This window comes from Lytechinus pictus, chromosome 10 (genome assembly GCF_037042905.1).
Source record: "Lytechinus pictus isolate F3 Inbred chromosome 10, Lp3.0, whole genome shotgun sequence".
NCBI classification, from domain to species: domain Eukaryota; kingdom Metazoa; phylum Echinodermata; class Echinoidea; order Temnopleuroida; family Toxopneustidae; genus Lytechinus; species Lytechinus pictus.
The window spans coordinates 5,410,911-5,426,577 of NC_087254.1; positions in this window are offsets into that span (position 1 = coordinate 5,410,911).

The window sequence follows — 15,667 nt, forward strand, 5'->3', positions numbered from 1 at the left end:
ATGGCACTGTCCTTAAAATGTCTGTATTAGGTCAGTTTATCTGGCAACTGGCTTCGCGCGCTCACTTAGTGACTAAAAAAAATTCTGGTGCCCCCCCAATGCCGTGACCCACGGTACGCCACTGGGTAGGCTTTATACGGATGTCATACAACAATACTCTGAACTTCTTTGAGACCATAATGCTATATATTCTGATCAGAATATATGTATACGTGATTCAGACTTTCTTTCAAATCCACTTTGTTCTGTTATGGTCCGATCAAAGATTTGCCTATTAACTAGAATCATTTAGGCCTATCTAATAAAGGTGATTTTAAACACCCCCGCCCCCCTCCTCAAAATGAACGCCCTAAATCCTCCACGGCATACTCAACCATTTGTAATTTGAAATACCATGAGCATTCATTTATTACGTTGCACGATTCGCATTTTTATTTCATATATTTATCTAATAAATAATGAATCAGGTATACAATAAAATAACCTGATACTGTAAGCCAAACATATTGCAAAAGGGGCTCTGATTCAAGAAGCACGTATACGCCTTTGTGAAAGACTATTAGTGACTCCATTATCGATGTTTTACAACCACCACCTCAACAAGCACCCTAACTTTGCAATTTGCTTCCAGAGATCCAGCATTGTTTCTGCTGGAAAGAGGACTTTTAAGTGGAAATATTCGTGGATATAAACCGACGGAATTGAAGTTTCGTGTTAGTGCTATTATGTACCATTCTTTTCTTCTGAGAAAGAGATTTACTAGCTGAGTATTTAGGCTGGTCTTGAATATCAAACGAATATCACAGCTGGCTGCTGCGGTTGAAATCGGGTAGAATTGCCGTGAGCTGTGGACGTCTTTATCGAGTGATTTTGTGTGCCGAAAGCGAATGATGATCACTGGCTCAGCTGCGCGCTTGTGAGAAGGCTGGCGGAGACAACAACTAAACAAGGACAGAAATTTCTGTTTCGCATTGAAGATTTCTGTAGTTTAGAACCTAACAATGGTGGAATGCAAGGCAGTTTATGCTTTCAAACCCAAAGAGCCAGATGAATTGGAATTTAATCAAGGGGACACATTATTTGTGAAGGTACAGATGAGAACAGCTAGGCCCTACTCAAAATCAAATATGAAAATGAAAATGTCATCATTGTTGTGGTACTGTAAATGTAATAGCATGTCATGATTTATACTAGTGACTTGTAACTTTTTGTGTTGTTAATTTACCCTGCTATGTGAAAAGAGAAGAAACGATTAAATTACTAAATAAAGACTAGGTCTAGGAGTGGCAGGATGGGGGAGCTATCAAATTATCGAATTTGTTATGTTATTCCTGGCATTTAACAGGGGGGGGGGGGGGGACACACTTGTAATTGCTACAAAGAGGTGATACAGTAAAAATATGCCAAAAGATAATTTTTGCTGATTAACAAGTCCTTGAGTGACACGTGTATGTTAGTAAAAAAGGCCCACATATTCTAAATGGAAAAAAAAAGAAGAAGAAATGTTTACCAGCCAAAGGAAACATGTAGAAATATGTTCATTGTATATTTGTTATAATTTATACGAAAAGGGTTTTGTTAATTTTTTAATTTTAACTCTTAGTCTACTATGGATAGCCAATTTTGAAATAAATCTCTAACATTCAAGGTTCGATGAATCAGCTCATTCGACTCTCGAATCATTCTTAGCTCTCTTGCAAGGATAAGTAGTAGTTGTCTTCTTCATCATTAAAGAATTAGGAAAAAAGCACAGCATACAATGGAAATGAAATTCAAACTCATTTGGCTTCCCATACTTATAGCTCAGAGTTAGACTACTGTACATGTAGCCTACATGGTCGAAGTTAAACCCGACTTCAGAATACAGGCCAAAGTAGTATTTACTTGTACTGTAGACCTGTAGTTATTGTTATGGATACCCATGTCACATCTGTGTACTACAGTTTTGAGTGCCCCTCCGCCCCATCTCTAGGCCATTCTAGGCCTGAAATTATTTTCAAATTTTGTAGTTTACTTGTGTTAATTGCTCTTAATTTGTTATTCTTTATTTTGACAAAAGATGTACATGTAGAATACTTGACAAATGTGCATCTTGATCAATTGTAGATGCCTTGGCATCCATTATCTACAATTAACCTACAATCAATATTGATGAAAAGATCAGTACCGGGTAATGCTGGAATGACCAAAACGATTCTTTTCCATATCCTGTTAAAAATAATGCGTACTATGATCATTCTTTAACCTGGGCTGTAGTGTAAATATTCATCAAGTTTTCAGCCAGCCTGTTGATATTTATTTCATAATTTCATTCATATACTGAAATTATAAGTCTAATATGTAGTCCCCTACAGATAACAGAATAACAGAATTTGGGGTTTTAAAGAAATTTGTGCCCCCTTTCACCTTTTAACACAATGGGATATTGTACTAAGGTAGTGTTAATCCTTACAATTCGTTGACACCAATGTTGCTACTTTGGCTGTGCATGAATTTGATTATTAAATTTTGCTGTTCCCTCTCTATATTAGCTTTCATTTTTGCCCCTACCCCCCCTTTGAATTTGGATGTGGTGCATGGGGCTGTGGAGCACATACCCAGAGCTGCCAAGTAGTACGATTTTTCCGTATTTAGTACGTTTTTGCAACCAAAATAGGGCAGTACGTTTTTTCTTTAAAAAATATGTTTTTTGTATTAAAAAAAAAAAAAAAATATTGAGAAAAATCATCTCTATATGTCTCTAATTCATAAAACGTACACAAATATGGTTATTACATCAATGTAATTTCAGGTAACTTGTTTTTTTCTCCAATCATTTTGTAAAAACCAGGGTGAGATATACACAAGTTTCAATGTTTTTTTTTTTTTCATCTGCAAGAGCAGTGCACATTTTAGCTTGCATGCAGCTTGAGCGCCGTGATGGGCGAGTGCGCCAAGCATTTTATTATGAAATACACTTTTTTGGGGGAAAATACAAAATATTTATCTCACATGGTAAAAATACTGATTTTGGGGGATAAGAATACTGAAAATGCAAAATACAACTTGGCAGCTCTGCATACCGTTATCCCCCTACCCTATCTTGCTAGGGATCAGTTTCTATTGCCGACATTACCAACTAAGTAAAAGAAACGGGACTATAAAACCATTTTAAAGTGTTCGCGTTGATGACAACAGAACAACATGGACATTCGGACACCAGGGCTGAGATTCTTCTTGCTCCATTAATAGGCGTCGTCAGCAAACACAGCTTCTGTATGGAAATGACCGAATATACACAAACCATACAAAGCAACAAAATTTAATAAGCAGGATTTATTCATTTATTTCAGTCCTATTTTGTTTTAAGTGCAGCATAATTCAAGTGGCTAATAAATGCAAAAGTACACTGTAAATCTAGTGCACACTACATAATATCTTTTAATCATTATTCTTGTAAGCACATTGTAAAGTCAGATGATAATGCATTTGACATGGTAATGGTAATGCGAAACTATCATGTCGATAAACACTTATATTATTATTATAATATTATTATCATATTATTTTCTCAAGACCACTCACCGGCCAGTACTACAGTAATTCATTATTATTCCAACATTTCATTCAGCATAAATTCATTTCAGTAATGAAATAAGTACACGGAATACCTTGTGGAGTACTATATCTTGGATTCAAAACTTCTTCTGCAAAGGCCCCTTCCTCTAAAGCTAGAAATGCCCTAGTTCAAGTGCTTCATGTAGTATTGTATGAGTCACTGGACTCTCTCCTTTAATAGCTCATATCAAAAGGAGTGCAATGATGCACATCCAATGACAAAGCAAACCCAACAATGGGATACCTGGATTAGGCAATGGTGCTACCCCTAGTAAGTGGGAAATAATTGACTCATGACTATGTAGAAGAGTTTCTAAACATTAGACCAATGACAGAGAGGGAAAAAGCACTACCAGCAAATCAAATACATGTTATGACATATTCAGTGTGAAACAGAAATATTTAAAGCTATCATATTCACTTAATAGAAATGATGATACATTGTAAATATAATGATAATAATTATAACATTTTTGTATATTTTGCAAATTTGCATGCAAGTAAAATAGCATCACTTTGACAACAGTTGAAGCTACAGAATACAAGAAAATCCAATTCTATGTACCTGTGCAATAATAAAAAGCAAAATATAACAAGCAAATCATACATGTATGTATTAAAGTATTCTCATAATCTGATCTGAGTTTTATTATACCCAGTTGTTGTGTGGCCGGACGATCAATTTTAGAAACTCATTTGGGAAAATATACAAGCGACGTTTCATCAATTTTTAGCACAAAATGTTAGGAAATATTATAGAGAACAAAATAGAAGATGATTACAACTATTGAATTCATATTTTTAGAGTAATCCAAAGACAAAAAAAGAAGGCTTCAAAAATATAAAGTGTCCGGACACCCGACCCCCCATCCTTTATTATTCATATTGATATTATTATTGTTCATTATTTAATGTTCATCTGTCTGAGCGAGAATTTCAATCTATCGTAATTTTTTTCTCTTCCTTTTTATAATGCAGGGTCCTGAGCAAGATGGTGCTGGTACAGGTTGGTTAAGAGCGAGGCTCCGCGGCCGGGAGGGGCTTGTGCCTGCTAATTATCTCACAAAACTACCGTAAGTCATTTCAAAACGTTCTAGATCATATTATCGTCTAGCTTGCAGATGGGTCTTATGAATATGTATTTTATTTTTCTCCTAGAGAGGAAATTACAAATTTATTGAGGCAATGGTAAATAGTACTTGTAGGTGAACATGTACTTTACAGAGACCACACATGACATATTAAAATTATTTTAAAAATTGCACGGGGGCTCGGTAAAATTGCCCCCAAATGCCCCAAGCCCCCAAAGCCTGGAAGACTTATAACAGAGTTCTTGAATTTCCCATCTGGTCCAGTGTAAAACTCTGATTCAATGTAGCAAATTATGGCCTGTAATTTTTCACAGTCAGTTAGGGATAAAAAGACAGGCAATAGAAAATCTTGCCATGTAGAGTACTTAAAGGAGAATGAAACTCTTGGAGCAAGTTAGCTTTTGTGAAAGCAGAAAAATCAAAGAATAAGATCAACAAAACTTTGAGAAAAATAGGACTAGCAATAAAAGAGTTATGAGCATTTGAATGTCGAGATCACTAATGCTATGGAGATCCTCCCATTGGCAATGCGACCAAGATCTGTGATGTCACACACGTACAACTCTCCCATTTGGACACTGAAAATATACCCCAAAACATCTCTTTTTGCTCATTCTAATCATATGACAAACGATTCATCAATGATATAATGTTGTGAAACCTCTGTACTTGTCATCTCATAAAGAGAACACCTCACCTTGTGATAGACTCTATAAAAGTGAGAATATAAGTGAAATAAGTACTAAAGTAATGAGGGAGTTGTACGTGTGTGATATCACAGATCTTGGTCGCATTGCCGTTGGGAGGATCTACATGGCACTAGTGATCTCAATATTCGAATGCTCATAACTTTCTTATTATTCATTCAATCTTCCTCAAACTTTCAACAATATGTTTCTTTGATTTTTCTCTTTGATATGGATTCAGCTGGTTTCAAGGGTTTCATTCTCCTTTAATTTGATGGCCAAACTAATTTACATACAGTATGCGTGTACCATTTTCGTCGGTAAATTGCCAACTCGTCCACTCACCACATGGTCTACTTTCATAGTCTAATGCCATTCCGTCCAACATTTCGTTTAACAATCATTTGGTCCAATAACCATTTGGTCCAATCTGACAATCATCACTTTGTCTAATCACCATTTTGTCTATGACCATTTCGTCTCATAACCAGTTGGTGTAATGTCCATTTAATTATCATTCATTTTGCACAATTAACACTTTATAGTCCAATTAGACCAAATGGTATATGGACTAAATGGCTATTGGACCAACTTGTTATTAGACGAAATGGTGAGTGGACGAATTGGCAATTAGACCATGTGGATATTAAATGAATTGATGGTATTAAAACTAAATGATAGAAGACGGCAATTGGACGTATGAATAGACCAATTGGAAATACAATTTAAACCATTTTATCAATCTGGGGCCCATTGCAGAAACTTTTAAGAGTTGTGATGATTGTAAAGTTTACATTCAGTCAAATGCTTGTACACACATAACTTGTTATTTGTGAAACGGGGACCAGGGGGAGGTTTCATAAAGCTGTTTGTATAAAGTTAAGAGTGAATTTAAGAACGACTGGTGATCCTTTTCTTAACGCTAAACCATCGCCAATGAACATTTTGGTGTATACCATTTTACCACTAGAAAGGATCACCAGTTGTCTTAAAGTCACTCTTAAGTTATGAACAGCTTTATGAAAGGGCCCCCAGGGCCCAGTAAAATTAAGTTCATGGTCCTGATTTTTACGATTGATTGCATTGATTACTGTGTACAGTATGATCAATTGTAAAAAAATGCACCACACAATCATTTGTGACCTGCCACCCCCAAACCAACAATAAGTCGACCAAAATGAATATTGAGATTTTCACTGAGCTTGAAAGTTCACTTCCTAGGCTTTGAAATAATATGTAATATGTTAAAATTGACCAACAATAACCATTACAAGTACATGTACTTGTTTGAATGCAGAGGAAATAAAGCAAGAGCTTTAATAAAAAATAAGGAGAAAATAAGGTTTGAAGTCTGGGGTTCACTCAAGCATGAGATGTGCATACTGTGGAATCTCAGTGAAAGTAGTGTCTAAGAAACTCTTGTATCTTTTCTTTTATTCAACTTCATGACTTCAAATTTTCACGGTATGAAGAAGAAGAATTGCTCTTTCAGATATTTTCTATTTTCATAATTTTTGGTTTTTGAAGACCAATTAACTATTTTGGCTATTTACAGACCTTACCTGGCGGCTTATTGGTGGTTTTGGGGTCACATCAGGTATTGGTATTAGCTTTGTGTACATATACATGTACATGTAGGGCTCTGTTTATTGTGGGTGTTATGCGTAGGCAGAGGACATCTGGATGTGAAGTATCTCACTCAAAGATCTGAGGGTACAAAATGCGGCAACTCCAGAGCCTCTAATAATACCAGTAAATGTTCTGAGGTTTGAATCTTTGCAGCATTTGGAATCATACATGTACGTGTAATCAGTAGGAGTTTATTTATGTTTAACTTTAAGTGCTTAAAAAATGTAATGATTTGCTGTGTACATTGTCACAGGGCCCCTTGGGAGACCACTTTGTTAAGGGGCCCCTGTCCTTTTAAGTGAATAAATAAAGAAAGAAATGAATATAAGAATGAATGAATAAATGAATGAATGAATAAAATGAATGAATGAATGAATGAATGCATGAATGAATGAAGAATGAATGAATGTATGAATGAATGAATGAATGTATGAATATATATGAATGAATGAATGAATGAATGAATGAGTGAATGAATGAACGAATAAATGTATGAATGAATGTATGAATGAATGAATGAATAAATGAATGAATAAATGAATGAATGAATGAATGAATGAATAAAATGAATGAAATGAATGAATGAATGAATGAATGTATGAATGAATGAATGAATGAATGAATGAATGAATGAATGAATGAAAAAGAATACAATTACAATATCTTTCTATATGGAAAGATATATTGTATGAAGAGACCACCTACAGTATGTACAGTACATGTACATGTAGGCTTTATAATTGATATTGATTTTTACATGGATTTCTATTTCATTGGTTATGACATTTATTTTTGACATTGCATTATTATACAAATAGCGAATAGGCATGAGTGCGATGGTGCGAGATTTCGCATGAGGTGAAAGAAAGATGCTCTATTCAACGAGGCGTTAGCCGAGTTGAATAGAGTGCTTCTTTCTTTCACCGAATGCGAAATCTTGCACCATTGCACGAATAAGAATATTCGCTATTTGTGTTGTACAACGCCTCAGAGTTTAGCGAATTTATGAAAAAACAAATGAGTTTTTTCTGCAGTAATCTATGAAAAGGGAGCAAAAATATGGAAAGCGAAAAGCAAAATCCCACAAGCGAACACCTCGCTCGGGCAGCATTGCGCATTCAGCCAGCAGGCTATACGTGTATTGCACCTGCATTTTTACCGAGCGCAATGAATTGAATCGTATTGTGACGTCACCTCCTAAAGCTGTGCAACGGTACATTTTGGACGGTACATTTTGGATGGTACGTCGTGTGTGCAACGCAGTGCAACGGTACGAATGTTTGACATTCAGCCTCCCATTTGCTCGCGTACAACAAGCTTAGTACATGTAGGCGTTGTACAATAGAGGTTGCTAGACTATTGAACATAAATCATACAATACATGTAGATCTGTATTTTGCATTGCATTGTACTACTTCTATGAACAGATGACAGGATTATGTGGAAATAACATTATTAGAATTTTATAGATGTTTTGACCAGGAGGGCCTTGTCATTTTGTGCTTTAACTCTGATTTTTAAGCATTCTCGTCAGTAGCATTTCATTGTACATGTAGGATAGAGGGCACGGGTATGTGGAGATAAAACAAGAAAATAAATAAAGAAATAACAACTAAATGCTTGTCTAAAAAAATAATCTGAAATGCATAAATTGTAAAATAGCTCGCAGTGCATCACATATACTGTTACTGCTGTACAATCAAGGAGCAATTTCATCAATATTAGCAATCTACTGAAAGGTGCCCAATGATTAAAACAAAATACATGTATTTATCATGTCAATTGTGACCCCCATGCCCTTTTGGCTGGAACTCCATATTAAAAGACACTGAAAGCAATGATGATCTACATGTAGCTCATTTGAAATCTACTGTACATGTAATGCACATTACAGCGTTGTTCGCTGGGCTCTCCGCCTTGGCATTTGCCAGTGGCGGCTGAATTTGTGTAGTATTGCATAGTGCATAGATGTATGTGCTTCTCGCAATGGTTTTGATCTGTCTGTCATGTTTGATAGTGTAGTCTTGTGTGAGCAGACTCCTACAATCATACAATGACTCCCGTAATGATATAGGGTGGGTTGAAATGGGAACAGATAGAGAAGGGTGAAATTAAATGACAATGATCAAACATACTTTAATATGTTTCACATGCATTTCTAAAAGATTTATTCCGTGGGAACATAATATACACCTGTCTGATTTTCTAATTTATATTTTGTTGGTGTCAGTTATTTGTGGATTTTTTAAACAATTATATATTTTTTTTAATTATTATATTTTATTTTATTTTATTTATTTATTTATTTATTTTTTTTTTTTTTTTGGGGGGGGGTTTCAAGATTATGAGCCTACATATTTGGGGTGCCTGCAACATACTTCTTGCCAAATACATGATGATGATTCTCTTTTTTTTTTTTTTTGGGGGGGGGGGTGACATGGTCACATGGAGTATTGTTGCTACATATATACATGTACATGTACATGTATATGTCAGTGTATGTACATTGTTTAGTGAATTAATTCATCATATTTGGCAGGTTCATAAAAACATTATTATGTAGGTCTTTATATTATTTTGTTACTTTCAAATCACTGAAAATTCTTTTACTTGCCCCCCCCTCCCTCCCCTCTACATGTATAAAGTACATATGCAATAAATGTGATTCTGTAAGCAGTGAAAACATAATATAGAGGCTCCCATAGCCCTCCCCCCCTTACTCATTATTTACATCATGTACATGTACTGTACGTTTAATTGAAAATCTAATATATTATGAAGTGCGTGAAAAAGGGTAGACCTCTGGCCCAGACAGAAAAGTCAATTGTATCATCCCTGTTGCTCTGGTGCTATGTCAGTGAATATCGATGAGTGTCTTTGAAACCCCAATGGTTTTAATATAAGCATACATGTAGATTTTTTTATGTGACTTTTACAGAATATCAATTTTGAATTTCTCCAATCTCCCTTTCCCCCATATTTTATTGCATCATTCAACTACAAGAGAGCCGACATATTCTGAGAAAAAGGTCCTGAGGGTTAAGACTAAGTTTTTGGGGACTTAATGTACTTCCTATTGAGGTTTTGAGAAGGAAGTGACAGGAGGCTAGCCATCACTACCAGTGACTCATTATTTACAACCTGTGTGCTGGCTTTTATCACAGCATCATTCTCATGAGTACATCCAAGTACATGAATGCCTACATACTCTACAGTATGTATATTTTGTGCTCAGGCAATTACATCACGTACCTTCTAGTAATAGAAGCCTGTTCACGGTTGTAAACTGCGCATGAGCAGAAAAAGGTCATTTGAGATAAACCATGAAGGTGGCTTTCAAATTCACTGACATAGGCATTTGTGATTTGATGATTATTCATGTACATGTATTCCTTTCAAAATATTTATCACGTCCAAGCTGAAGAGTAATAAATAGGGCCTTCATAATCACTGGTATTTGACAGTAGCCTAAACAATAGTCAAATGTGCCAAAGGCAGACAATAAAACAGATTTCCAAACTTTATCCCTGATGTACTATTCTAGTCACCTGGTCTATACAATGCCTTTTGTTCTTAGAATTTGAATACTCTACCGGTAAAGCTTACGCAACATCTACATTTGAAAATGATAGTGCTTATCCTAATGAAAAATCACAAAGGTCATTTGAGAAAAGTTGATCATGAGCTAACCGTGAACTGGCTTATTTAACCCTGCACAATACAATACAATACAGGCCTACAGTATACATTGTGCCAAACCAAGGGAAGGAGATGGGGAACTTCATCCCTGGGGCCCGGCGGGGGGGGGGGGGAGCACTCACATATATTGGTGGTACAGGGACGTGCCGCTTTGATGACCCCCTTTTTTCAGACCTAATTTTCAGTTCTCTAGATAGTCCGAATGACAAAATGTCAGTTCAGAAGCCGCCCAGCTCTGCGCGCAAGACCCCCGCTACGAGACATCTCAGTTCCCCAGCCCTGCCAAAAACTGTCAAGCGCGAGCACCGCATGCGAGAGATGCACGTACATGTACGGCTTCCCAACTCCCTCCATATAACTAGTAGCCGCTCCGTGCATGGCTAGCGCATGCACAGCGCTAGCGTGCACCGTACAGTGCCGCGATCCCATTCCGTAGACCCTGTTTTTCACACCGCCGGTATATATTTAGTTCCAAAGACCCTGTACTTTACCCTTGTCGTCCCCCATTTCAGAGTTTCGTGAGGCACAAAAAAATAATTTGAGTGCCCCCCCCCCCCCCATCGGTACTTCATCAATCCATCTCCATATAAAAAGGCTGCGCATGTTCCATCCATAGGATGAGGTACATTTAGAAGATGAGGGGATGGGAGGAAGACATATATGTAATATGGTGTTGCTATGTCAGTAATCTCTGTTCAGCACCCTGTAAAATATCCGAGCCGCATCTTTCCTGCAGGTAGCTTTTCATGACATACCTTTTCTCACATTTTCCCCAGAGAAAACAGATTTGGGGAATGCAGAAAAGTTTAATAAAAGGTACCATCTACATGTACATGTATGTATTTGACATACATGTAGTGCTATAATATAGCAGGATTCCTGTGTGGATACATGTACATGTACATGGCACATACTTGACATGGTTGCTTACATATCAATTTTTGCTTCCAAGTACCAACAACTATCAAGTCACTATAATAATGTATTTAATACATAAATGTCTTAAAGATACATGGAGAAGCAAGAAACAGGATTGCTTTCATAGACTCATTAAAAAAAAAAAATTGATAAACCATAAACAAATTATGTTGATTACTTGATTTTTGTGATAATTAAGGAAGTGGCCTTTGTCATTTTAAATATGTGTACATGAATTACACTTGGGTTTTTCATGTTTTCATGGCATTTAGCACAACTAAAGATACATGAAAACATACCAATATTAGGCCTGAAAGATACTACTTCAATTTCTACCCATGGGTATCTGTCCATCAGGGATATATTGACAATGATGATGATGATGGTGGTGGTAGTGGTGATGATGATGATGATGAGGCTTATGATGATGATGAGGTTTCTTATGGTGATGATGATGAATTAAAATGATGAGGGTCATGATGATTATAATGTTGATTGATGATGATGATGATGGTGATGAGGTTTTTTATGGTGAGGATGAATGATTATGATGATAATGATAAGGGTCATGATGATGTTGATGATAATTATAATGTTGTTGATTGATGATGATGATGATGATGATGATTAATGATGATGATGATGATATAATGACAATGATGAATTGATAAAGATGATAATTGTGATGATGAAGATGATTACGCTGATGCTAGAGATGATGTCATCCTTTCGAGTACACTGATCAGTAGGACCTACTTCTCAGATTTCTTTGAAAAGTTTTATCGTAATGAATCTTGGGGTAGATTTTCTTGTTTGATCATACAATATAATCAATACAATCAACTTTAGAAGTCCGCACCACGATCAACGGTAAACGTCCGATTCGTCTACTGCCAACTCGTCCACCCACCACATGATCTACTTTCATTTAGTCTAATGCCATTCTGTCTATAAACATTTCATTTAACAACCATTTGGTCCAATCATCACTTCGTCGAATCACCATTTCATCTATGACCATTTTGTCTCATAACCAGTTGGTCTAGACCGTCTAATGTCCATTTCATTTTCATTCATTTTGCACAATTAACACTTGGTCCAATTAGACCAAATGGACTAAATGGCTATTGGACCAACTGGTTATTAGATGAAATGGTGAGCGGAGGCATTGGCAGTTAGACCTTGTGGATAGTGGACAAACTGATGGTAGACCAGATGATAGTAGATGAGTTGGTAATTGGACGAATTGGCATTTAGACGAATTGGAAATAAACCAGATCAACTAAAAAAGTGCTATTAAAAAAGCGTTATAAAATGTTTCATGCTGTGTTCTGAGTGCCTTTAAATGTTGAATCTACATGTACTCACTTTCATGATCTGCTGCACTTTAAATGTCATCATTGAAGACCCGGAGGGGTTTGTCGATTTCTGATCTACATGTATCATGCCCTGCTTGATGAAGGATTCAGAGGGGATCCTAGTACAAGGCGCAAAATTTGGGAGCACAATCTTTAATCGTTTAATCTTTAATCCATCTTTGAATGGATTTAATCTTTCATACATCATGAGATATTCTAGAAGTATTGCTATAATTGTTTGTTCAAGTTATTGAAATGTAGTCTTCAGTACTGGAAATGCCTACATGTAGGCCTACAATGCATGTTCAGAAGAGTGTTAAATACTGTATACATTTTTTTCTCATATCCAATGTTTTTATTCATAATGATGTTTGGGGTAAGTTGGAACATGTTCCTTCAATTTTGTTCCAACCATGGACCTGTGATAGGTCCATGTTCCAACTAACCCCAGAGGGCAGAGGCCCATTTGACATTTATAAGCTTACAGTGCTCACAAAAAAGGGACTTCACCATGGCATAATAACCTTATTTTGTAGTTTGATACAAGTGTCCCGCCCTGTGTCCGTTATACCCCCAAACAGGCCAACTTGATCTATAAACTTCTCTGAGAGAATAAAAAATTTCTGAAAGAGAAAAAAATTACTCAGAAGGTGGAAAAAAAAAAAATTCCTTTCCAACTTCACCAGGCTTGTTGCACATGTGTTGTCTGTAATATGGTGGATGGATGTTGATAATAGCAATAAATTGAGGGCAGTATTGCATAAATTTATTTAAAGGCATTAAAGAGAATTACAATGTTTCAACTTACCCCACATTCCAACTAACCCCGATCTCCCCTACATGTACATTCAGTTTCAGTTCATTTGAAATCGGTTTAGTTCTAATGCTTTGTGGTTGAACCGTTTGTGTTAAGAATTAAGCATGGATATTTTGGTATGTATAGGTTCACTTTAGAAATGACCCCATAATTCCATGAAGTACTGTATAGGGCCCCGTGCCCCCGTTGCATAAAACGATGTTCAACAGCCAATCAAAAATGAGGATTCCATGATAGTTACCATTGGATGGCAAAGTTACCGTAATGGTAACTTTTATGCAATGGGGGCCTTGGTCAGTACAACCTTGCTTCTCAGATATTTTTGAAAAAGTTTGATTGTACCAACTACCAATTGATCGTACGCTGATTATTACGATTAATCATACCCAATCAACAACTGTGAACTTCAGTCTTTAGTACTACCCATCACTATTAAAGCTCAATGTTCCAGGGCCCTTTAAGAACCCATTCTCTTGTGTGATCTGCTGTACTTTAAATGTCATCGTTACAGACCCAGAGGGGTTTGTCGATTTCTGATCTATCATGCCCCGCTTGATGAAGGATTCTGAGGTGAAACTACTATACCACCAGGCACAAGCTTTCAATAGATTTAATCTTTCAAACATCATGCAATTGAATATTAACCCATTTGCCACTGCTATAGCTGTCAACTATCTTTCTTGGGCCTGTCTTTTATACAAAGACTTGGGAATGATCCGATCAATCACAACTATGGAAAGCCAGCAAAGTATCAAAATGCATGTTTGTTCAAAAAAATTATAGATATGAATGTATATATCCATTAATTCATTGATTTCTTGACAATTTGGTGTGTTCTCCTTTGTTTACCAAAGACATTTTGCAAATTTCCTGTCGTAAAAATTATGACCCTGATGGATTTCCATAGAGTTACGATTGATTGGATCCATCGTAACTCTTTGTAAGACGGGGGCCCTGGTATTGAGTACTTGAAATGTCTACACGCACATTCACTTTCAGTTCAGTAAAGTCAGTTCATGGAGGTCCTTTTTACCTCCATGGTCAGTTAGGTTCGAATACATGTAGTTTCTGTTTTAATCTTCAATGCTATTTAAGAATTAAAACATGAATATTTCGATATTGGCAACTCAGCAAGTAGTTTATCTTGAAATAATCCCATACAATAAAGGAGTGAAGAGCATGAATTAAAAAGGATAAGGGAATGCTTCTTCTTGATCTATTCATGTGATATGATTTATGCGTTGATCCCATTATAAAAGCAATTAATAATGGTGTATGAATCATAAATAAAAAACTATCATTGCGTCAAATACATGTAATTGTGTATTCTCTGAATTTTGTAATAAGCTGGGACGGCTCCTTCGAGAATTAATGTAAAATACAATAACAATACACTTGTTCCATATGTGGAGCAGAGCGCAGTACATGCAACATACACGTACATGTACATGTACACTATAGGATTCTACATACTTGTTTTAGGAAGGTCACAGGCAATTTGCAGATAAATAATTCACCCGCGGGATGCCCCTCCCTAATACCGTCGATCAGTAATTAAACTCCTTGCATTGTGAAAGTCCTCAAGATGGCCCCCCTCATCTTCATTACAATTTGATTATCCCATTGAGTGATTGAATGCGGCCTTTATCGATTTGTAAGCAATGGCACGATGCACAGTCTTAATGTCATTAACAACAGAGTGCATGAGATTAGTAGAATACATATGAAATTGATAAAAGTAGAGCAGTAAATGATGGGATACCACACAATCTGAAGTCATAAGGCAGTTACGTAAAAGAATGCCATGGGCATTTCTAGATCAGGAGATTACGCATGAATTAGATAATGGATACATGTACATGTACATGTAGT